The sequence below is a fragment of the Ambystoma mexicanum genome, chromosome 7p (assembly GCF_040938575.1).
Source record: "Ambystoma mexicanum isolate Mex_15411 chromosome 7p, UKY_AmexF1_1, whole genome shotgun sequence".
In the NCBI taxonomy this organism is placed as follows: domain Eukaryota; kingdom Metazoa; phylum Chordata; class Amphibia; order Caudata; family Ambystomatidae; genus Ambystoma; species Ambystoma mexicanum.
The window spans coordinates 779,030,619-779,054,826 of record NC_090939.1 but is presented as its reverse complement, the minus strand read 5'-3'; the positions used below and the strand labels follow the sequence as shown (position 1 = coordinate 779,054,826).

General features: G+C 49.8%; 1 protein-coding gene across 3 annotated transcripts in view; it reads right to left on the bottom strand.

Annotated features, from left to right (window-relative positions):
- Positions 1-24,208, bottom strand: part of TGFBRAP1 (transforming growth factor beta receptor associated protein 1) — a 1,165,459-nt gene that overhangs the window by 720,246 nt on the left and 421,005 nt on the right. The gene's annotated exons all lie outside the window — the stretch shown is intronic.

Here is a 24,208-nt window from a genome sequence, read left to right as displayed (position 1 = left end):
TCCTTTCCACCCTCTCTTTCACACCACAGCATACTGTTGGCACCCTCTCCTCTCTCTCACCAGTCACACCTGATGAGGTCACCAGACAAGTCTGATCTATGAAGGCTTCATCCAAACAGGTGGACCCCTGCCCCTCTAAAAACATTAAAGACAATACTGACTTTCATCCGAGCCCTGGCTGATCTTTGCAATCTCTCATTTTCCACTGGAGTTTTCCCAACTGCCCTTAAGAACTCCCTTGTCTACCCTCTGCTAAAAAAAACCTCTGCCGACCCCTCCACTCTGGCAAACTACCGCCGTATCGCCATCACTCCTTTTCTGGGCAAACTCCTGGAGAAGTTGGCTATCTCTCAGCTGACCCTCCACACTGAATCTATTAGTTGCTTTCATGACCATCAGTCTGGCCTTCGAGCATCCAGAGGCATGGAAAATGCTCTTCTGAACATCCTTGAAGACCTGCTCTCAAATCTTGCCACTAACACTCCCTCTGTCCTCATTCTCCTTGACCGCTCCTCTGCCTTTGGCACGGTTAACCACAATATCCTGATTGCACGTCTCTGTGACTCCCTGGGAATCACAGGTCAGGCTCTGGCGTGGTTAACATCCTTTCCCTCCGACCGCCCACACGAGGTGGAACTCTCTTTTGCTCGACTGTAGCTCTCGCAAGGATCTAACCTATGCCCCCGGTTCTTCCACGTCTATATGGTTGCCATGGCACTTGTAATTGCCACTTGAACCTCTAACTTCCAGTGTTACGCGGATGACAACTTTCTTTCAGGTTACCCTCAGCTGCCTCCGCCGCCTCCTCACTCATATCTGACTGTCTGTCCACCATGTCCCGGTGCACCACAAACAACCTCTGCCTCAATGCCAGTAAGAGGGAGATTGTTCGCATTGGGACCACTGCACCCGCTTTTCCACTTTGAACCTGGCCGTCCTCCCCTGGCCCTGCGCCCGCACCCACCTGCAAGGCAAGAAACCTTGAGTCATTTTTGACTCCACTCTCTCCTTCTCCTCTCACATTTCGGACAACTCTAAAACGTCCAACTATCAGCTACACCTCCTACGAGGTGCTCTACCTTTTCTCACTTTACCCCAGCCGATCACTGTCTCCAGAGCCCTGGTTCTCTCTAGGCCGGACTATTGCAACAGCCTCTTCCTCAACCTCCCTTCTTCTGCCCTGCGCCCTCTGCAACTCATCCGGAACAAAACCGCAAGACTTATCCTTGGCCTCAAGCCCAGGGACTGCATCTCTCCAGCGCTGAAATCCCTTCACTGGCTCCCCGTGGCTGCAAGGATCAAGTTCAAGACCCTCTGCATTATTCACAAGGCTTTCTGGGCCCTGGTGCCTACCTACCTGCAATGCTGCCTACCTAAATACTGTCCCTCAAGTCCTCCGCTCATCTATCTCCAACCTTCTGCAAGTGAGCTGGTACTCCTAGCAGAGATTCGGGGGGGGGGGGAAGAGATCCTCATCCTCGGCAGGTGCCTCCCTCTAGAATAGCCTCCCTGCCGCCCTCCGTTTTGAGCCTGATCTTAAGTTCAGGAAACTCTGCAAGACCGTTCTCGTCTCCACTTCCTTTTCTCTCACTCTAACCTGCTAACCTAGCTCTCTGCTCTTTTTCCTCTCTCCCTCCTCTTCCTTACAGCTTGCCGACTGGCCGTGAGGTGTACCTGAGAGTCTAACAGGTCCCTGGCACACCCACCAGTCCTCTTTCGCACTTGCCTCAGTGCCCTACACCCCACCCATACTTAATGCACTTGAGAATTAACCCAGTAGAGTGGCTCTCTGCACTTACCCCAGTCTCCACCGACCAGGTGCACTTGGACATCCCCCTTCCTGTGGCAGACTGTGCACTTGCATGATTTGTACGCACTGTGCCTGAAGATAGTCCGTCTGTTCTCCCTTGTCTTCACCCCTTAATTTGCACTGGTAAAACTGCAGAGTCGTCGTCAAGCCTATTTGCTGTATCTCAAACTGCTAAATGTATTTTATGCACTTACTCTGCCTGTGCAGACTATTATCATCTCAGAATTTCAAGGGCTCTGAGCAACACTTTTTTCCCCAGTTCTCACCCTCCTTGAGCGCTTTGCAACATTTGCCTGTGTATAGGCGCTTTCTAAGTAAACAATACCATACCCTGGCCACATGATGTGGGGAGAGAAGAGAGAGAGTAAGGGGGGGAGAGAGAGAGAGAGAGAGAGAGAGAGAGAGAGAGAGAGAGAGAGAGAGAGAGAGAGAGAGAGAGAGAGAGAGAGAGAGAGAGAGAGAGAGAGAGAGAGAGAGAGAGAGAGAGAGAGAGAGAGAGAGAGAGAGAGAGAGAGAGAGAGAGAGAGAGAGAGAGAGAGAGAGAGAGAGGGAGAGAGAGAGAGAGAGGGGGAAGAGAAAGAGAAAGGGGGGGAGAGAAAGAGAAAGGGGGGAGAGAAAGAGAGAGAGGGGAAGAGGAAGAGAGAGAGAGGGGAAGAGAGAGAGAGAGAAAGGGGGGGAGAGAGAAGAGAGAGAGGGGAGAGGAAGAGAGAGAGAGGGGAAGAGTGTCATGATCTCTACTTCCAAAAGGTCGGGGTTTTCCCGACTCCCTTGGAAGCAGATCCATAACCCAGGTTCCGAGTGCCAACCAGTCCCAATTGGGACCTTTTGGACCCAGTCCTGGCGCCAGTGGCACCAGGCTCATAAATATGCCCAGTCCCAGCGCTGGAAGCGCCGGGCTCATAATGCTTGGGTGGACTTACCTGCAGCAGACCATGCTGCTTACTTGCCTGCCAGTTGAGCCTCTGATCCTCTTCTGTTTGGAACTACTTTTCCTGTTGGGTGGGGCAGGAGCCACTCCCTAGATTCAGAACACTGGAACTCTTCTGGAAAGCAGGAACTCTTTTCTTACCTAGGCGTGGCTGTGGAAGGAGACACCTAAGCACTACAGGAGGCTATTTAAACCACACCCGGTGGATGAATCTTGCTTTGCGTTATTCTGCATTCTCAGCAGCAGAACGCTCATCGTGTCTTCTGCATCTGATCCTGGGCCTAAGGGAAAAGGCTTACCATTCTGAATCCAGTCTTCAGCAACACCTATAAAGACAAGAAAGAACAGGTTAGCATTACGGTCTTCAGTGACAGCTCTTCACTTACCAGGTCCATCGGCTGCCACCAACGCCTCGCGCTGCATTCCGGCATCTGAAAGACAAAAGCTTACCAGCTCTTTGCACGCTCCGGAGGCCTTCGGCGCTGCATCCCGCATCTGAAAGACAAAACAAGGTGCGTTTAAAGACATTGGGGAACTTTAATACTCACGTGCCATTACTCCTTTCCACATCTAAACCCAGTGGGTATTCCGGCACCCTGCAGCAGCCCCGAACTTGTACCTGCAACATAAAAAGACAGTTAACGCGCATCGTGAAGCAGGCAACAAGCGCTTACTTACGTGCTTCCAGGTGCTTCTATTCATCACACGGGCTCCATCGTCAACTCACTTCAGCCCGCCATCCGCCATCGCCGGAACCCTGCAAAACAAGAGACATCATTACTAAAGACTTTAAAGACATTAGAATTACTCGAAACTTACCGTTCGTGCAGTAAACCACGGACAGCAGTCCTCTGAAGTCAAGAGGCCTGCTCCCCTTATCCAGTGAAGAAACTGGTTACAGCACCCTGCCTCGAGGCAGATGGAGAGCACGGCGTTCACTTACCTAAGGTGAGAGCGTTAACCTTTGGGGTTCTACAGGAGAAGAGAAAGGGAAGAAGAGAGAGACATTCAATAACCCAGTTCATTAATCCCACATTTCTATCTGCAGACATCTTACCCTTCGAGCCAGTTATACAGTGCACAGAGGTCCAGCCCAAAGAGCCAGCCGTGTGTTACACTTCACCTTTGAAGATACGGTATACGCCCAGTCAAGACCGGCGCCTCTACGGGAATCAGGTGAGCGTTACAGAACGCAAAGCCTACCACAAAACTCCCGTCCAGGCGCTATTGAAACCTCGGATACCGACCAGCTAGCCCAGTTACTTGGGGAACTAAGGGCAGAAGTGCATGCAGCCCGTCAGGAAACGAACGCTCTAAGAAGGGAACTGATTATTTCCAAGGAGCGAACAGATAATCTCGCTAGACAATTGCTACAGTCACCAGCCGGACAGACCCCGTTACCCGCATCTGGGGGAAATCTTCCTTCTACATCCTCTATGAATCCAGTGCAGATCAACCTACCTGGGAATGTACCTCTGGCTCCGCCCGAACGATTTTCTGGTGACCCAAAGAGGTTTGCAGTATTTATCAATCAGTGCCGGTTGCATTTCTTATGCCGGCCAGCAGCCTTTCCAACTGATCAAGCTAAAGTAGCTTTCGTGCTTTCGTACCTTAGTGGCAATGCGGCAGACTGGTCGATCCCTCTAGTAAATCAAGATGATCCGGTCCTCCATGATTTTCAAGCTTTTCAGCTCAGTATGGAAAAACTGTTCGCAAGACATTCACAGGGGCAGGCCTTGGACAATGAGCTTCTTTCGTTGCGACCAGGTAATCAAGACCTTTTGGCTTATATTGCGTCTTTCAACAGATTGATAGTGGAAACTCACTGGCCTGAGGACAAAAGGATTACGCTGTTTTATAGAGGTCTACGCGGAGAGCTCAAAGATGTGTTAGCCCAAGTAGTGAATCCCCCACAAGATTGCTCGGACTATATAGACTTGGTCGTTCAAATAGATCACAGACTGCAGAACAGGAAGGCCGATCGTTCCAAGTTTGATGCTCGAGTATTTTCCAAACCGCCAACTCCTTCCAAAGGAGTAGACTCCGGGGAACCCATGCAAATAGGGGGTCTGAAAGGTCCTCTAACACAAAAGGAGCGGGAAAGGAGAAAACAGTTGCAATTATGCCTCTATTGCGGAAACTCAGGGCACTTTCTTCGAGACTGTCCGGTGAAACCTGCCAAGAAGGCAGTAGGAGCTGCAGTTACCAAAGTTACAAACTCTGAGCAGGGAAACGACCTCGCCCGACAAGAATAGAGGTCCTCTTGCCGAGCGTGAAAACCAGTTCCGTGACCTCGCATTTCGTGATACCTGGATCTACTCCTCCTTGTAGTAGAATTTATGCCCTCACCGAGCCTGAGAACCTTCACCTTCGACAATACCTGGATCAATACCTGGCAAATGGGTTTATTCGTCCTTCCAAGTCCCCTGCTTCTTCAGCTTTGTTCTTCGTTCCAAAAAAGGAAGGAGACCTTAGAACTTGTATAGATTATCGCTCCCTGAACCAGATCACCGTTAAGAATAGATATCCGTTACCTTTGATGCCTGAACTCCTGGACCAAGTCCGAAAAGCATGCATATATACAAAGCTGGATCTTAGAGGAGCTTACCACTTGGTACGAGTAAAGGAGGGCGATGAATGGAAGACGGCCTTCCGCACCAAGTATGGGCTATTTGAATATCAGGTCATGCCCTTCGGACTTTGTAATGCCCCGGCCGCCTTTCAATATTTTATGAACAATGTCCTCAGAGAGCTCATAGATGTGTGTGTTGTTGTTTACATTGACGACATCCTCGTTTATTCTTCATCGGAATCTGAACATCGGAAACACGTGAAAATGGTCCTCGAAAGATTGCGTCAACACAAACTTTTCGCTAAGTTGGAAAAATGTGTTTTCAACGTGACTGAAGTTGAATTCTTGGGATTCATATTATCACCTGGCGGAGTGCGTATGGATTCAAAGAAGGTCGATGCAGTTCTCAAATGGCCATCACCATCCTCCGTAAAAGGTGTGCAAAGCATGTTAGGCTTCGCTAACTTTTACCGCAGGTTTATCCCCGAATTCTCTCGAATAGTCCAGCCCATCACTGCCTTGTTAAAGAAAAACAAACGTTTTGAATGGTCTACCGAGGCGGAACAAGCTTTCCAGGATTTGAAGACTAAATTTATCTCTGCAGACTAAATTTATCTCTGCACCAATCTTAAAACACCCTCGCCCCGAACTCCCCTACATCGTGGAAACTGATGCTTCAAGCCTTGCCATGGGGGCAGTTCTATCACAAAAGGACCCGGTAACCAATCAGTTGCATCCCGTGGCATTTTGGTCCCGCAAATTCTCGCCTCCTGAAATCAATTACACGATTACTGACAAGGAACTTCTGGCTATCAAGTCTGCCTTTAAGGCTTGGCGGCATTATCTGCTGGGGGCCCGACACACCGTTACTGTGATTACGGATCACCGAAACCTGCAATATTTGAAAACCGCAAAAGCCCAATCCTCTAGACAACTCCGTTGGGCATTATTCTTTGCCGAGTTTGACTTCATAATTACCTACCGACCTGGTACAAAAAACGGTAAAGCTGATGCCCTTTCTCGGATGGGAGTGGAAGAACACTTGATCAACCCTAAACCTGCACCAATCATTCCCGAACAAAGAATTCTGGGTGTAATCGCCACAGAATCCATAGAGGAAGTTAAGGATAAAGCCAGGCAACTTGTAACTCCAGCAGACATACAGAATTGGCATCTGCAGGGAAAGGACTTTGCAGTAAAGGACAACTTATTGTATTTCCAAGAACGATTATACCTACCCAGCACAGATTTACAGAAAAAAGTAATCTCTTGTTATCACGATTCTTTAATGGAAGGACATCCCGGTATGGCCAAGACCTCAGAAAAGATCAAGCGCTACTTCTGGTGGCCGTCTTGGAAAAAAGATATCAGAGACTTTATAATGTCCTGTGGAGTATGCGCCCAAAACAAGAGTCAAAAGGAAAGACCAGCAGGCCTCTTACGCCCTATTGACATCCCACCTCGCCCTTGGCATACGCTTTCTATGGACTTCATCACAGATCTACCTCCATGCTCCGGATACAATACGATTCTAGTAATCGTGGACTTATTCTCCAAGATGGCGCATTTCATTCCGCTCAAAGGCTTGCCAACAGCAGCAACTCTGGCCCGAGAATTTCTCGAAAACATCGTCCGACTGCACGGTTTTCCTTCGGTTCTACTTTCGGATTGAGGTAGTCAATTTATTTCTCATTTTTGGCGAAGTTGCTGTCGGTCGGCTCAAATTGATGTGAGACTATCGACCAGTCATCACCCTCAGACCGACGGACAAACCGAGAGGACCAATCAAACTCTGGAACAGTATTTACGCTGCATGCTGCAACAAACTGAAAAAACTTGGAAAGACATCCTTTGGATAGCCGAATATGCCTATAACTCTGTCCATTCGGGAACTGGGAAGACCCCGTTTTTTCTTTTGTACGGCAGTCACCCTCGAACCTCGGAGTTGGATCCCCTCCAAGATCTTGAAACACCAGCAGTAGACTACCTGCATTCTACAATCACCCAAGCCTTTAAGGAAGCTGTTTCTCACCTTCAAAGGGCTAAAGAACAATACAAGAAAGGAGCAGATCAACATCGGAAGGAAGCCCCTCAATATCAAGTAGGGGATCAAGTCTGGTTATCCACCAACTATCTACCTCTAAAAGGGCCGCGCACATTCAACCCAAGATACCTTGGTCCCTATTCCATCACTACCATAGTAAACCCAGTAGCGGTCAAGTTGGACTTGCCCCCGCACATGAAGATACATCCGGTCTTCCACGTCTCTCTATTAAAACCCGTGCAACCTCAAACCCGACTAACCAAATCTCCAAAACCTATCCTAGTTGATGGAGAACTCGAGTTTGAAGTTAAAAGCATTCTGGACTCCAAGATCTCCAAATCTAAACTATTCTACCTAATTGACTGGAAAGGCTACGGCCCCCAAGAGAGATCCTGGGAACCTGCTGAATATGTCCACGCCCCTCGCCTAATCAAAAGATTTCACCAAACATTTCCTGACAAGCCAAAACCCCCGGAGAAGCCCGGTTTGGGAGGGGCCTTGAGGGGGGATACTGTCATGATCTCTACTTCCAAAAGGTCGGGGCTTTCCCGACTCCCTTGGAAGCAGATCCATAACCCAGGTTCCGAGTGCCAACCAGTCCCAATTGGGACCTTTTGGACCCAGTCCTGGCGCAAGTGGCACCAGGCTCATAAATATGCCCAGTCCCAGCGCTGGAAGCGCCGGGCTCATAATGCTTGGGTGGACTTACCTGCAGCAGACCATGCTGCTTACTTGCCTGCCAGTTGAGTCTCTGATCCTCTTCTGTTTGGAACTACTTTTCCTGTTGGGTGGGGCAGGAGCCACTCCCTAGATTCAGAACACTGGAACTCTTCTGGAAAGCAGGAACTCTTTTCTTACCTAGGCGTGGCTGTGGAAGGAGACACCTAAGCACTACAGGAGGCTATTTAAACCACACCCGGTGGATGAATCTTGCTTTGCGTTATTCTCCATTCTCAGCAGCAGAACGCTCATCGTGTCTTCTGCATCTGATCCTGGGCCTAAGGAAAAAGGCTTACCATTCTGAATCCAGTCTTCAGCAACACCTATAAAGACAAGAAAGAACAGGTTAGCATTACGGTCTTCAGTGACAGCTCTTCACTTACCAGGTCCATCGGCTGCCACCAACGCCTCGCGCTGCATTCCGGCATCTGAAAGACAAAGGCTTACCTACTCTTCGTGCGCTCCGGAGGTCTTCACACTGCATTCCGGCATCTGAAAGACAAAAGCTTACCAACTCTTCGCACGCTCCGGAGGCCTTCGGCGCTGCATCCCGCATCTGAAAGACAAAACAAGGTGCGTTTAAAGACATTGGGGAACTTTAATACTCACGTGCCATTACTCCTTTCCACATCTAAACCCAGTGGGTATTCCGGCACCCTGCAACCGCCCCGAACTTGTACCTGCAACATAAAAAGACAGTTAACGCGCATCGTGAAGCAGGCAACAAGCGCTTACTTACGTGCTTCCAGGCGCTTCTATTCATCACACGGGCTCCATCGTCAACTCACTTCAGCCCGCCATCCGCCATCGCCGGAACCCTGCAAAACAAGAGACATCATTACTAAAGACTTTAAAGACATTAGAATTACTCGAAACTTACCGTTCGTGCAGTAAACGACGGACAGCAGTCCTCTGAAGTCAAGAGGCCTGCTCCCCTTATCCAGTGAAGAAACTGGTTACAGCACCCTGCCTCGAGGCCGATGGAGAGCACGGCGTTCACTTACCTAAGGTGAGAGCGTTAACCTTTGGGGTTCTACAGGAGAAGAGAAAGGGAAGAAGAGAGAGACATTCAATAACCCAGTTCATTAATCCCACATTTCTATCTGCAGACATCTTACCCTTCGAGCCAGTCATACAGTGCACAGAGGTCCAGCCCAAAGAGCCAGCCGTGTGTTACACTTCACCTTTGAAGATACGGTATACGCCCAGTCAAGACCGGCGCCTCTACGGGAATCAGGTGAGCGTTACAAAGAGAGAGAAAGAGGGCGGAAAAGAGAGAGGGGGAAGAGAGAGAGAGAGAGAGAGAGAGGGGGGAAGAGAAGAGAGGGGAGAGGGAGGAAGAGAGAGAGGGGACGAGAGAAAGAGCGAAAGAGAGAAAGAGCGAGAGAAAGAGCGAGAGAAAGAGCGAGAGAGCAAGAGAGAGAGAGAGAGAGAGAGAGAGAGAAGAGAGAGAGAGAGAGAGAGAGAGAGAGAAGAGAGAGAGAGAGAGAGAGAGAGAGAGAGAGAGAGAGAGCGCACCCCAGGGCGGGGTGAGAGGAAAACAATAACAATGCAGGGAGGGAGAAGTGAGATCACGAGGCGGGGCGACAGGAACCAGACCCCAAGGTGAGAGAAACTGTTAGGCAAGATTGTATGTAGTACCCTTTGGGTGCACTACAACAACCCTGACCTCCTGGCAACCTGGCAATAGGAACCCAACCTTTGGTATAAGCTTGTACTATACAGGTTGGTAGTGTGTTGAGAAGCCAGGCTTATCTTAAGAGGGGTCAATGTGAGCTGTAGGGAAGTTACACAGAGATTCACAGTGACAAGTATTCAATTAAACACTTACACACAAGGTTTCTTGAATAAACAATTATTAATTTATTCAGTTAGGGTAAGCCTTCTTCAGAAGGGAGCAATGTAACAGTAACACTAATATACTTTACAAAATGCACTCTCTTAATATCTCTAAATCAGAGAGTACCCTTTTGGGATGGCCCACAGACAAAACCTACACTCTCAGGTGACTTCAATAGCTAGGGTGCTGGGGACATAAATATATCACGGTTGTATTTAGGATCCTTTAGGAGTAAGTCAAAGGAAAAGGTTATTAGAACATACCAGAGACCACAAATATTCTTTAAGCAGGCAATTACTTTCAGATCCCCCATTAAGAGTCATTCAGTGGAACAGGCTAAGCCAAAGTCAGTGGGCAAAAGTCTATATGAGCTGAAGCATTTCTTTGCAGGTAAGTAAGAAAAGTCTCTGCACAATGTTTTAGAAGTCTGAAGAAAAAGAATAATCAATGTAGGGCCACAAGCTGTAAGATTTGTGAGTAGTAGAAGATGAAAGCAACTCTACAGCAAGAGGTAAGTTCTCTCCGACTTTGACAGTACCTTTGTATTGAAGAAAAAGTGCAGCAGATGACTTCTGTTCCTGATCAGCTCTGCAGATGTAACTGTTCCAGGGCCTCAGTCGTGGGGACAAGACGAATGACTGTCATGATCTCTGCTTCCAAAAGATCAGGACTTGCCTGACTCCCTTGGACGCAGACCCATAACCCTGGTTCCGAGTGACAGCCAGTCCCAATTGGGACCTTTTGGACCCTGTCCTGGCGCGAGTGGCACCAGGCTCATAAAGATGCCCAGTCCCAGTGCTGGAAGCGCCGGGCTCATAATGCTTGGGTGGACTTACCTGCAGCAGACCATGCTGCTTACTTACCTGCCAGTTGAACCCCTGATCCTCTTCTGTTTGGGACTACTTTTCCTGTTGGGTGGGGCAGGAGCCACTCCCTAGGTTCAGAACACTGGAACTCTTCTGGAAAGCAGGAACAATTTTCTTACCTAGGCGTGGCTGTGGAAGGAGACACCTAAGCACTACAGGAGGCTATTTAAACCACACCCGATGGATGAATCTTGCTTTGCGTTATTCTGCATTCTCTGCAGCAGAACGCTCATCGTGTCTTCTGCTTCTGATCCTGGGCCTAAGGGAACAAAGGCTTACCATCCTGGAATCCAGTCTTCAGCAGCACCTGTAAAGACAAAGAAAGAACAGGTTAGCACTACGGTCTTCAGTGGCAGCGCATCTCTTACCTGGTCCATCGGCTGTCACCAACGCCTCGCGCTGCATTCCGGCATCTGAAAGACAAAGGCTTACCTACTCTTCGCATGCTCCGGAGGTCTTCGCACTGCATTCCGGCATCTGAAAGACAAAAGCTTACCAGCTCTTCGCACGCTCCGGAGGCCTTCGGCGCTGCATCCCGCATCTGAAAGACAAAAGAAGGTGCGTTTAAAGATATGGGGCAACTTTATTACTCACGTGCCATTACTCCTTCCCACGCCGAATCCAGTGGGCATTCCAGCACCCTTCAGCTTCTCTAAAGCTCCGAACTTGTACCTGCAAGATAAAAGGGACAGTTAGTGTGCATCGTGAAGCAGGCTACAAGCGCTTACTTACGTGCTTCCAGGCGCTTCAATTCCTCACGCGGGTTCGATCCTCAACTCTCATCAGCCCGCCATCCGCCATCGCCGGAACCCTGCAAAACAAGAGATATCATTACAAAAGACTTTTAAGACATTTGAAGTGCCCAGAACTTACAGTTCGTGCAGTTAACGACGGACAGCTGTCCTCTGAGGTCAAGAGGCCGGCACCCTTATCCAGTGAAGAAACTGGTTACGGCACCCTGCCCCGAGGCAGATGGAGAGCTGGGTGTTAACCTTTGGGGTTCTACAGGAGAAGAGAAAGGGAAGAGGAGAGATACACCCAATAACCCCAGTTCATTAATCCCATATTTTCTATCTGCAGACATCTTACTCTTCGAGTCAGACATACAGTGCACAGAGGTCCAGCCCAAAGAGCCAACCGTGTGTTACACAACACCTTTGAAGATACAGCATTCACCCAGTCAAGACCGGCGCCTCTGCGGGAATCAGGTGAGCGTTACAGAGACTTCTGGGGACTCCTGCACTGCAATTGGACGGTCACCGCTCGCAACCGGCAATCTTCAAACAAGTGGCCGTTCACAGTTTCAGCTCCTCGCGTCTACTGCAAATAGCAACACTGAGGATCCTGGCTGTCGAGATGGGCTTTCCTTGCTTCTGGGATCCGGCACTCCTAAGGGGGCTCAGGCTTGGTCAGTCCTGCTTCTGGGAGTCCGGAGGATCTTCCTGGAGCTCTTGGCCAGCTTAAAAGAAACACACACAATCTGGTGTTCCTCTCCCTGGCGTTTTGGTTTCTAGCAGCAACTCTGTGGAAAGTCGAACAGCTCTGAGAGAATGTCCAGGTGGCTTACTTTGGAGTTGATTGGTCCCACCAACTCAAGGGGAGAAGTTATCCTTGCAGGAGTTTCTCTGTCGATACAAATTTGGAGTTTCAGCACAGCAGCAGGGCTTCACCGGGCAAACCAACGGTCCAGGAGTTGCAGCAGGCGTCCTCGTCAAGTTCTTCTTCGGTTCCTTCGTCCAGTAGTCGACACTGCCTTCCAAGCCAAAAGCCTTGCCTTTTATTCACTTCTCTCCCATTCAATACAGCCTAGCAGTCAGTCACCCAGCAGGGTGGCTGTCCTTGCTGGACAGAAACCGGCCAATCACTAGAAAGTGCATTTGGGTCTCCTAGGAGACAAAGCACAGGGAGTTTCGGGCACCTCCCTCACTTCCTACCCACCCCAGACACCCTGGAGCCAGAGGCGGGCTTCACTTGTGAATCCCGCCAAAGGCAAAGCGAACAAAGGGACCAAACCTGGTTTGGAGCGCAAAGTAAATCTCAAGAAGGACCTTTCCACAAAGAAATGGCGAAAAAAGAAGACCGAGGCCATTTTGACAAAAATGGCACCCATGGGTGCTTTACTGCAGCTGCGAATGCAGCCCATGGTAAATGCACACCACAGTAGTTAAAAGTAAACCACTGCCACCAGCCATTCATCGAGGAAAGGGTAATATAAAATTGTTACATGAGAAGCTAGACAAAGGGGATACCAAGTAACTCCTCCAGCACCCTATTGTCAAATAGTGTGTGCTGGGTCTAGAAAATTATAAATGTAAGTAAAGTCAATTTCACTTTACTGCTCTGGGAAACAGTAGTTTATCCCAGAGAAGGTGTTTAAACCTTTGGGAAATCTGGAACACTTCCCTATGTCAATGCACTGAAGGTGCTGTGTGACACAATGTAAAAGATGATGCCTATGGAGTTTGTCAGACTCCACAACCAAAAGAAAAACAGTGTTAAAAAAAACACATTAAAATACATGAGAGAGTGGGAAAAAGAGTTGCACTCTCTTCAGGTTAAAAAAATCAAGTCCTAAAAATCCAGCAAAGTTGCTCGGGGTCTCTAAGGTGGAAGGGAATTAGCACATTTCTGAGAATTCTCCCTAACACCAAGGTAGGATAAAAACCCCATGGCGAAATAAACGCCAGGATCCTTATCATACAATGGGAGTAACACTAATCAGACTTTCCACATGAAGATAAGGAGGACGAGAGAAACTACTGAAACGTGATTGAACTATACTAACGAGCGAGTGATTAATGAGACACTGAAGGATACTTGCTCAAACTGTGCTCTTGGGACCAGGAGCATTAAGAAAAACGCCAGGGAAGGGTCAGAAACCAGACACCATTCACACATAGCTATGGGCCTATATTTGCATTGTGTTTGTATTTCTTTTGTAAGTGGTAGGAACAGCACTCAGATTAGGATACTAGGATTCTGTAGGAAGGACTTGTTTGTTTGTTTAATTTATTTGTAAAGCGATCCAGACCCAGGAGTATATGGGCGCTCAAGAATATGGTTACAGAATACAGGTTAAACATATAGTACAGTTATATAATTTACAAATACAGTTTTTATACAGTTACAGTTTGCATAGGAGATATACAATGGCAATAATATGTACACAAGAATGATACAGAGGCTAGTGCCCGCAGACACATGGAGGTAGTGAATGAGAGCTGGGAGGGGTCAGTGTGTGAGGTGTCCTGAGTCACCTGTGGTGGGGGTTAGTTTTTATTCAGTAGCCAGGTGATAACCTGGGTTCTGAAAGGTTGAAAGGTAGAGATGGTTTGGATGTCCAGTGCAAGTGTATTCCACAGTTGGGTGGCTAGAACCAGGAAGCTGGTTCCTACGGCTCGTTTTAGGGTGTATTTGGGCACCATCAGGCATAGTGTGTTGGTGGATCTGGTAGTTCTGATATTAGGTTTCAAGGTGAATGTATTGGTTAGATAGGGAGGGGCAAGGTGGTTCAAGGCTTTGTAGGCGAGACATAAGGTTTTTAGGTCAATTTTTTGTTGGATGGATAGCCATTTACATGATTTTATGATAGCAGAAATGTGTTCTCTTCTGGGAATATTAAGCGCAGCTCGGAGTGCGTTGTTTTGGAGGACCTGCAATTTGCTAATTATGGATTTGTTTGCGCCTGCATATAAGCCGTTGCAGTAGTCCAGTTTGGACTATATGAGTGCTCTGGCTAATATGAGACAGCTGGTAGTGGAGAGTAGAGGTCTGCAAGCCCTTTTCATCTTACCTGTGTAGGCAGTGGCTGAGGCGGTCATATTGATTTGTTTAGAGAGGTTGGTGTTGGTATCTAGATAGAAACCAAGGGTTTTTACACTTTTGGCAATGGGTATGCTGTTTCCATCGATAATAATGCTGATGTAGCTGGGGCCAAGTTTCGAGAGGGTGTTGGGGGAGCCGACCAGTAGTAGTTCCGTCTCATCATTCAGGTAGAGGCCATGTGTCGCCATCCATGCCTGAATGATGGTGAAGACTTTGTTGATTCGACCGACATTGGAGTTGTAGTTACCTAATAGGGTTAGGAGTATCTGGTTGTCATCAGCATAGTTGGTGGAGGTGACACCCAGATTGTCTAATTTGTCGAAGAGGGTCCTTGTAAATATGTTATACAAAGAACCTTGTGGGACACCGCATGTGATGGGTATCGGGTCGGCCGCTGCTCGTGGTAAAAAGACACGCTTGGTCCTGTTAGCAAAGAAGGATTGGATCCATGTGACCGCTGAGTGGGAGAAGTGTGCAGCCGATGACAGGTGATTACATATGATTTTGTGGTCGACCATGTCAAAGGCTGCAGAGAGGTCCAAGAGAAGAAGGATGGCAGCCCTGCCCTTATCTTCGAGTTTGTCGATCTGACTTTTAAGATCAACAAGGGCCGTTTCTGTTCCGTGTTGAGGTCGAAAGCCAGACTGACGGATTCCTAATAATTGGTTAGCTTCTAGGTACTCCTGAATTTGTAAATAGGCAACTCTATCAAGGGTTTTTAGTAAGAACAGGACAGTGGTGATGGGTCTATAGTTAGTAGGTATAGCCGGGTCGAGAGTTTGCTTTTTTAAAAGTGGGAGGACCCAAGATTGTTTTAAATTACTTGGGACTGTATTGCTGGTGAAGGACAGGTTTATTTGTTTGCTGATGAAGGGGGATAGATCCCTAGCTGCATCTTTTATGATCTGTGCGGGGCAACTATCCCCTTTACAGTTTGAAGGTTTCAGGGAGGCTATCATTTTGTATACTTCAGGTACAGTTACCTTTTTGAATGTAAAACCTGAATTGGTATCAGTTGGCGATTGTAAGGTTAGATTGGAGGTTGGGCCATTGAAGAGTTGTTGTCGTTTGTTTTCAATTTTAGTTTGGAGCCCAGTGATTTTGTTGGCGAGGGCATTCTGGATGGCCGTGCACCAGGGTTTATCCTTGGTACAGGTATCTGTGGGAGGAATGGGGTTTTCAAGTTCCTTTAAGATGTTGAATAGTTCTCTAGTGCTGGATCCTGCCTTGGTAATCCTGGAATTGAAGGTTTATTTTTTCTGCACGTATTATCTCGGTTTTATAGAGAGTGGTGATATTAGCAAGATTAGTTCTGTTTTCTGATGAGGGAACTGTTTTCCACAGTGTTTCAAGTTTACTTTTTCTTTGTCTGAGTAGTTTGAGTTCAGGGGTGTACCAAGAGTTCAAGTGTGCTTTAGGTTTCCCTTTGCACATTTTTAATGGGGCATTGAGGTCAATAGCTTTGACTTGGATTCATTGTAGGTGTTGACCAGCAGGTTCAGATTAGCTGTGGCTGGTAATGCGTTGAGCGTGGGGAGTACCAGGGGTATAAGAGCTTCAGCTGTAATGTTACGCGTGTTCCTCGTTGGGCAGGCAGGTGCAAGAGGAGGTTTTTTTAGGCACTAGGTTATTGATATTGATATCAAGCGAAAGGAGGTGGTGATCCTTGTAACATCCTGACAAGCACTATTTTGTAATTTATTTTAATAGTATAGGGCCAAGAACCTAAGAGTTAGGATTAGCATAAGTTTTGTGTGAAAATAAAGAGACCGTTACAATGCCACCTTGTCAGTCTCCTGATTCTAAATTACCAAAGAGGGCCTCTAAAGTAGGTGAAGGTCACCTAGCACAAAAACAAGCCCACTCTTAAGGGCTCTAATGCTATTAGAGCTTTGTATTTGGAACAAGGCCAGCTTCACTGGGGTTTCCTGGGATCCAGCTTGTTCAAGTCTCCTTAACACAGTCCCATACAGATCATAAAGGGAAGCTTAGTATGCAGGCTTTGCAGGCGATTAGCACCTTCATGCTAAGCTTGCAGATTGGCTATAGAGTTGGTAGCTGTGGGAAGAATTGATAAAGCATGCTACCTTCTAATGTGGTTACAGCCTGTATTCCACACTTTTATGGTCTAAAGAGAAGAACAAGTTACTTTCTTACCTGGTAACGTTCTTTCGAAGGGATAGTCCGACGACGTATTCCATATCTATGACAGGTAATCACCACAGCTGTGCTGCTTCGGAAACTTTTTTCGGCGTCTGCGTCGATGACGTCGATGCGCCGTCGTCGAGGACCTTCTCCGACGTCCGACGTCATCCGATGTGATAAGTAGGACGCACGACGCCCGTAGCCTCAGTTGTAGTTTTTTCCCCCCAGAACGTGGGACATCAGTCAACTGCCAGTCAGACACAAAGCCTTGTGGAACGTAAGCTGCAATCGCAAAAGAAATTCTGCAGCGGGGAAGGCAGGGAGGGAGCAATATGGAATACGTCGGACCATCCCATCGAAAGAACGTTACCAGGTAAGAAAGTAACTTGTTCTTCGAGGGGATTGGGTCCTCCGACGTATTCCATATCTATGACAGACTCCCAAAGCAGTACCAGAGCAAGGAGGAGGGAAAGAATTTAGAATCAAAATTTAGAATTGCCAATCAAATAGCAGAGCAAAGGACCGCCTTGTCAAAGGCCAGATCCTGTCCCCGGATGGAATCGAGGGAATAGTGATGTACAAATGTATGTACAGAAGCCAAGGTGGCTGCATCACAGATGTTGCGAATAGGAACACTCCTCTGCAGGGGAGTAGATGCAGCCATACCCCTGGTAGAATGGGCCCGCAAGCCAGCCGGCGGGTCCTTACCCGCCAAGTGGTAACACTCCGAGATGGCCAAAATAATCCAGCGAGACAAAGTCTGTTTCGTCACAGCCTGTCCCAAACGCTTTCCAGCGTAACCAATAAAGAGTTGATCGTCCACTCTGACCCGGGACATGCGTGAAACATAAAAGCTTAAAGCTCTCCTAGGATCAAGCCTATGGAGCCTCTCCTCTTCCTTACCAGGATGCGGAGGAGGAGAGAATGCCGGAAGAACAACCTTCTGGGCCAAATGAAATTCCGAAACCACCTTCGGAAGAAAAGAAGGACGAACTCTAAGGACAACCCTGTTCTTATGAAATACAGTGAAGGGTGGCTTAACTGGAAGTGCCTGTAACTCACTCACTCTGCGAGTGGAAGTAACCGCAACCAGAAACACAGTTTTCAGAGTTAACAGCCTTAAAGGGCAAGAATGCAAAGGCTCAAGCGGAGCACCCATAAGAAACTTAAGAACAAGGTTTAAATCCCAACCGGGCACCAGGAAAGGTGACGGAGGGAACACATAAGTGAGCCCTTTCAGAAACTGTGAAATTAAAGGGATTTTAAAGTAGGAAGACGAGCGGATGGACAGCGCCGCCAGGTAACCTTTAATGGTACCCACTTGCAAGCCCCTGTGGGCCAAAGAAAGTAACAAGGACAGAACCATGGGGATGTCACATGCAAAAGGATCCACATTCTGAACTCTGCACCAGTCGCAGAACTTACGCCAACTGCAACGGTACAGAGACTTTGTTGCTGGCCTTCGGGCCGAGAGCAAAACCTCCATCACGTCTTCAGGGAGGTCCCAATCCTTACACCTCAACCTTTCAGAAGCCAAGCGTGAAGGTTGAGGTATCTGACCTCTGGATGGAGAACCTGACTCCCCTCCCGTGAGAGCAGATCGTCTCGGTAGGGAAGACGACGTGGAGGGCAAATGGACAAGTCGAGAAGGTCCGGGTACCACGTCCTCCGAGCCCACGCCGAAGCAATGAGGATCATCTGGGAACCGAACTTCCGTAACCTCCGCAGCACTTGTGGGATGACGGGGACTGGAGGAAACGCGTACAGCAGCAGGAATGACCACTCCACCACGAACGCGTCTCCTAAGGCTCCTTTTGGAGGAAGTTCCCGCGAGCAGAACCTCTCGCACTTCCGGTTGACACTGGAGGCGAAGAGATCCACTTGAGGGGTCCCCCAAAGAGCGAAGATCTCCAGGAGAATCGCCTGAGCCAACTCCCACTCGTGAGAGATCGTGCTCTGCCTGCTCAGAGCGTCCGCCGTCACGTTTTCGTGTCCGGCCAGATGAACTGCCGAGATCGAAACTTCCTGCTGGATGGTCCAGAACTCGAGCTGCATCGCCTCCCTGCACAGAGGAAGTGGCCCTGCCCCCCCCTTTTTGTTGAGGTAGTGCATGGCCACTGTATTGTCCGTCAGGATCAGGACATTCTTTCCTCGCACAGTCGGCAGAAAAGCCTTCAGGGCTAGCCTGACGGCCCTCAGCTCCAACAGATTGATATGGAGTCTGGACTCCGACGGAGACCAACGACCGCTGACTGTCAGCCGTTGGCATGAGCTCCCCATCCCGTGAGGGATGCATCTGTCACGATAGTCACCTCTGGCCAGGGAAGCCAAAATGGAGCCCCCTTCATCAAGTTGCCTTCGATGGCCCACCACAGAAGGTCCCGGGCGACCGAGGGCTGCACCTGAACTGGGTCCGACATCCTGCCGGAGGACTGCGACCATTGCACCTTGAGTGCCCACTGCAAAGATCTCATCCGCAGGCGAGCCTCTGGCACCAGAAGAATGCAGGATGCAATGAGGCTGAGCAACCTCAAGAACTCGAACGCTGGGAGCGTCTGGGCATGCTGAAACTTGTGCACCATCTGCTGAATGTGAAGAGCCCTCACCTGGGGAGGAAAACACTGCCCCAGGGAAGTGTCGAGCACTGCTCCGATGTACTGGAGCTGCTGTGTTGGCGTCAAATGGGACTTCTTTAAATTGAGGGAGAAGCCCAGCCTGTGAAGGGAGTGGCAGGTGACGGACAGATGATCCGGGAGAGCTCCCCCTGATCAACCAATCGTCCAGGTAGGGGTAGACGTGAATCCCCCCCCTTGCCTGAGATGCGCTGCCACCACCACCATGAGCTTGGTGAAAACCCTCGGGCGGAGATCAATTAGAACGGCAGGACTCGAAACTGAAAGTGCGAGTCGCCAACCGCGAACCTCAGGTACTTCTTGTGCTTGGGATGGATTGGCACATGGAAGTAAGCATCCTTGAGGTCGAGAGACACCAACCAGTCCTGAAGCTGAAGGGCCTGGAGGACTTGAGAGAGAGTAACCATCTTGAACTTGTCCTTCCTGAGGAGTTTGTTCAAAGCGCGCAAGTCCATGATGGGTCTCAATCCCCAGTCTTTCTTCGAAATAAAAAAATAAGGGGAATACCATCCCTTGTTCCTCTCCGCTACAGGCACCAGTTCTATGGCGCCTTTCTCCAGCAGGGCTTGAATTTCCTGCGCAAGGAGCGGATCCAGACTCCAGAACCCACACATCTGAAGTAATGGCACGCCACTCTACAAGATGCTGCGCCAGCCTTCCCCCAACTGGCGAACCATGGGACATGGCCTCATGACTGAGTGGTAGCGGCTGCGGTGTTACCTGAGGGCAAAGAGGCAACTGCCCGAGCGGCCTTGGCACCACGGTACCCTGTCGTCCACCTCTGGTACCCCTGCGTTGGCCTCTTTGACTGCCAGCTCCTCTCGCTTTACTGAAGGACGAGTAATAGCGAAAGGAACCACCCCTCCATTGCTGTCCCCTAGGACGAAAAGGCGGAGGTTGGCGAACTGTAGCGCCCAACGACTTCGCTGCAGCTTTTAAGGTCTGCAACCTCTCAAGGCTCTCGTCAGCCTTGCTGCCAAAAAGGTGTTCACCGTCAAAGGGCATGTTGAGGAGCCGGGACTGTACATCAGGAGCAAACCCCGACTTACGCAACCACGCAAACCTGCGTATCACGGTGCTCGCCGCCATGGACCTGCTGACGCATTCAGCCATGTCCAAACCCGACTGAACGGACTCACACATGGCATCCTTACCATCCTGGACCATAGCAAGGAAACCATCCCGTTCGTCCCCTTCGGGAATATGTTCAGCCGCTAACGCAACACAGTTCCACAGAGTGTGTGTGAAACGAGACAAGGCACAAATGGAGTTGGCCGCCTGAAGCGCCATACCACCAGAAGAAAACACTTTCTTCGCACAGCCATCAAAACGTTTGTCGTCCCTATCAGGAGGGATGGTAGGGTACGACGCCTGCTTTGCCGGGGCCGTGGCCGCCTGCACCACCAAACTCTCCAGAGTGGGGTGCCTGGTCAAGTAGCAGGGGTCGCTACTGGCTGGACGGTATTTATGCGACAAGGGCCTGCCCACTGCCGGGAGACTCTCCGGAGCAGTCGAAGCCGCCGCCACCCTTCTCTGTAGAGCCATATGAAATGGCAGTACCGGGTTAGTTGGGGGACCAACATCAAGGATGTCCGTGAGATCATCCTGCACAAACTCCCCTGGTGGAGCAGACCAACCCAAGTACTCGGAAACCCTAGCCATAAGGCGCCGGTACAAGGAATCGGCATGAGAGCCAGGCTCAGGCCTACAAAACTCCACCTCCGGAGAGGTGTCCAGTCCACTGGCATCATGCAGTGACTGCCTCAAATTGTCAAACTGACTATGGCCCTGTAACGCTCACCTGATTCCCGCAGAGGCGCCGGTCTTGACTGGGTGAATGCCGTATCTTCAAAGGTGATGTGTAACACACGGTTGGCTCTTTGGGCTGGACCTCTGTGTACTGTATGTCTGACTCGAAGAGTAAGATGTCTGGAGATAGAAAATATGGGATTAATGAACTGGGGTTATTGGGTGCCTCTCTCCTCTTCCCTTTCTCTTCTCCTGTAGAACCCCAAAGGTTAACACCCTCACCTTAGGTAAGTGAACGCCGAGCTCTCCATCTGCCTCGGGGCAGTTTCTTCACTGGATAAGGGTGCAGGCCTCTTGACCTCAGAGGACTGCTGTCCGTCGTTAACTGCACGAACGGTAAGTTCTGGGCACTTCAAATGTCTTAAAAGTCTTTTGTAATGATATCTCTTGTTTTGCAGGGTTACGGCGATGGCGGGCTGATGAGAGTTGAGGACCGAACCCACGTGAGGAATAGAAGCGCCTGGAAGCACGTAAGTAAGCGCTTGTAGCCTGCTTCACGATGCGCACTAACTGTCCCTTTTATCTTGCAGGTACAAGTTCGGAGCTTTAGAGAAGCTGAAGGGTGCTGGAATACCCACTGGATTCGGTGTGGGAAGGAGTAATGGCACGTGAGTAATAAAGTTGCCCAATGTCTTTAAACGCACCTTCTTTTGTCTTTCAGATGCGGGATGCAGCGCCGAAGGCCTCCGGAGCGTGCGAAGAGCTGGTAAGCTTTTGTCTTTCAGATGCCGGAATGCAGTGCGAAGACCTCCGGAGCATGCGAAGAGTAGGTAAGCCTTTGTCTTTCAGATGCCGGAATGCAGCGCGAGGCGTTGGTGACAGCCGATGGACCAGGTAAGAGATGCGCTGCCACTGAAGACCGTAGTGCTAACCTGTTCTTTCTTTGTCTTTACAGGTGCTGCTGAAGACTGGATTCCAGGATGGTAAGCCTTTGTTCCCTTAGGCCCAGGATCAGAAGCAGAAGACACGATGAGCGTTCTGCTGCAGAGAATGCAGAATAACGCAAAGCAAGATTCATCCATCGGGTGTGGTTTAAATAGCCTCCTGTAGTGCTTAGGTGTCTCCTTCCACAGCCACGCCTAGGTAAGAAAAGAGTTCCTGCTTTCCAGAAGAGTTCCAGTGTTCTGTACCTAGGGAGTGGCTCCTGCCCCACCCAATAGGAAAAGTAGTCCCAAACAGAAGAGGATCAGGGGTTCAACTGGTAGGTAAGTAAGCAGCATTGTCTGCTGCAGGTAAGTCCACCCAAGCATTATGAGCTCCGGCGCTTCCAGCGCTGGGACTGGGCATCTTTATGAGCCTGGTGCCACTGGCGCCAGGACAGGGTCCAAAAGGTCCCAATTGGGACTGGCTGGCACTCGGAACCAGGGTTATGGGTCTGCTTCCAAGGGAGTCAGGCAAGTCCTGATCTTTTGGAAGCAGAGATCATGACAGGCCCGAGACAATTTCATCTGGAACCTGACTAGGAACCAGGCCATCAGAATCCTCATCCACCTCCAAAATATATTCCAGGTGGCGAAAGGAAGGCACCCGAGAGTGCCTGCTCTTAACCAGAGCCTTCCTAGGGGGTTCCCCCGTGCCACGGGGTAACTCCGACACCCCGGCCTCGAAAGGCATCGAGTGAATCGGCGCCGGCGTCGAGAGAACAGGCATTGGCGCCGAGAGGATTGGCGTCGACGTCGAGTAAATCGGCGTCGACGTCAGATGCAGCGCCGCCAGCATCGACGGCGTCGACACCGTCCTCGAAGCCGGAGCTCCGAGCGTGTCCTTCGACGACCTGAGCGTCGACGACTTCCTCGGAGCCGGAGCCTCGAGAGAGCCTGTCGACGCCCTCAACGCCTCAGACGTCGATGTCTTCCTCGAAGACATCACAGGTGCTCACGGTCTCGAACGCGTTGAGCACCGGGACCTGGAATGGGTATGTCGAGAACGAGTCCCCTGACTCGTGCCGACCACTCTTGCGAGCGGTGTCTCTCGACCTCTCACGATCGACCCCACTCGGGGGCGCGGACGGCTTAGTACCCTGCGACTCGAGAATCGCCAGCATTTACTTCCCGAAGGAAACCCATTCCTCCGGCGTCGCACGGCTGGTGGGGTAAGCAACGTGCCGGGCAGTGTCCTCAGAAGAGGACCTGGAAGACGACCGCTGTCGGCGCTTCCGAGAATGCCTCGAAGAGGCCGAGGAGTGGCGAGACCGACTCCTAGAGGAGTGGCGAGACCCACGAGACTTCCGACGATGACGCGGAGAGTCTCCTCTCGAATCATCCGTCGAAAGCCCCGCAGACTTCGACTTCCGGAGCTTGGACACCCGACCTACCGACAACTTCTTCTTACGTTCACGTAAGGCTTTGGACGTGAGCGACTGGCAGTCGATACAGTCATCCGTGTCGTGGGCCTCCCCGAGGCACCAGAGGCAGGCGTTGTACGAGTCTGTCACCGACATCTTGGACCCACACTCCTCGCACTTCTTGAAGCCCGGACGCGGGGTCGAAGACGAAGTAGAAGACATCTTCACACGAAGGAGATTCTCACAAAAACGAACAGGTTCGAAGAACCGAGAAGAAAAGAACTCCAAAGAGTCGAGGCGTTAAGCGAGATTCACGAAGCAACAGGTTCGCGGAAAAAACGGAACTGAGGCTACGGGCGTCATGCGTCCTACTTATCACATCGGATGACGTCGGATGTCGGAGGAGGTGCTCGACGACGGCGCATCGACGCAGACGCCGAAAATAGTTTCCGAAGCAGCACAGCTGTGGTGATTACCTGTCATAGATATGGAATACGTCGGAGGACCGAATCCCCTCGAAGGGACCATGCTCTAATTAAGATTATGTGCTTCAAAAAGAAAAGCACCACTGTGGCAGATTAAGAAAGTCAGAAATGCATTTTGTTTACTGAGCTTCTGTTAGAGAAATTTTATTTTCTAATGACTAGCCCATGCTAAGAACAAAACTGCACAGAAGTAGAAGTTTAAAATGCAAACATATGGTTTATATACTTAAGGTTCATAAAGAGAAAT